The sequence below is a fragment of the Alligator sinensis genome, unplaced genomic scaffold, assembly GCF_000455745.1.
Source record: "Alligator sinensis unplaced genomic scaffold, ASM45574v1 scaffold1302_1, whole genome shotgun sequence".
Taxonomy (NCBI): domain Eukaryota; kingdom Metazoa; phylum Chordata; order Crocodylia; family Alligatoridae; genus Alligator; species Alligator sinensis.
In genome coordinates, this window is record NW_005842612.1 from 104,587 (window position 1) to 106,025 (window position 1,439).

Sequence of the window (1,439 nt, forward strand, 5' to 3'; positions counted from 1 at the left end):
GCTCTCACCCCAGCCCCCACAGCCCTCCCAGGGCTGGCGGGAACCCACCCCCTGCTTTACCTTTCCCCCCAACCCCGCCTTGCGAGGGTTAAACATTAACCCCCAAGATGCAGGGTCAAAGTCACAACAGGGGAGAGGGTGGGGCGGAAGGGAGCAGGGTCCAGTGGTTAGAGCAGGGACTGGGAGCCGGGATCCCTGGTCCCAGAGGGGCGTGCGGGCGAGAGCAGGGGAGGCCGGGAGCCGAAGCCGGAGGCCTGGGTTCTCTCAGCTTGGGAAGAGGGGTGAGAGCAGGGCCTGCGAGCCCGGACGCGCTCTGGGAGGGGAGTGGGGACCATTAGGAACCCAGCTGCGGGGGTTGTCCCCAGCCCTGGTGGGGGGCCCCATCCTGCCCCTCCCTGGGGTGGGGGGCAGGCGGCTGCACTTTGCATCTCGCATCCTTATCACCTCCTCGCAGTCGGGTGATCAGTAACTGCCACGGGCCTGGCCCGGACACACGGACTGCTGGGGCACTTGCTGGTAAGGATCCCCGCCCCCGGGTCATGGGATGCAGCTGGAACAAAGGTGCGGCTGGGTCCTAGGCCCCACTGAGCCCCCAGCGCTGGGAGGGGGAAGGGCTGGAAGCTCTGGGACGGCCGAGAGTGGGGCAGCGGGGACCCCGCCGCCTGGCTTCTCTCCCGGCTCTGGGTGAGGGCTGGCGGCCCGGGGGTTGGAAGCCAGGGCACCTGGGGTCGGTTGTCTCCTCCTACCTGCACCCGGGCAGGGATCTGGGCTCAGTGCAACGAGGGGGGAGGTGCCAGTGGGGACTCTGCCCCGCAGCAGAGCAGGGCCACCTGGGGCTGGGGCATGGGTGGTCTCCCATCCACACCCCAACCCTCCCTGGCCCTGCTCCGCTTCCCAGGGGCATCAGAGCCTGCTTGGGCACAACGCCCCTTGCTGGCTGCCCCCAGCTCTGCCAGCGCCCCCCTGCTGGAGCCCTAGTCCCCAGGGTCAGAGTCCCTTTATAACCGCTTGTTATTGCCTAGCTGGGCTGGTGCCTGCCCGTGCCAGTGCCAGGGGGCAGAGTTCACCCCCGCCCGCAGCCCTGCCAGGGCCCCATGGGTCGCCCCAGCCCAGGGCTCCCAGAGCGGCTGCCCCTGTTCTACTCGGCTGCAGACACGTCCCATCCCAGCCCCCACCCCAGAGGTGGTCGCATCCCAGGAAGACTGACTTTGTTTCCTTCCTCCTGCTGGTGCTGAGCGTGTCCAGGGGCGCCTGGATTGGGGCCCCAGTGCTGGTGTCCATCCGCTGTAACAGCAACTCCATGTGGGAGGGGTCCGTGGTCCCCGTGGGGCTGCTGTTATTCTGGACGGGCACCGGGAGCGACGGACAGATGGACACAGACAGATGGGGGGGCGGGGGGGGGCTGCTGGGGTTAGCCACGAGGGGCTGGCTGGCTGGCT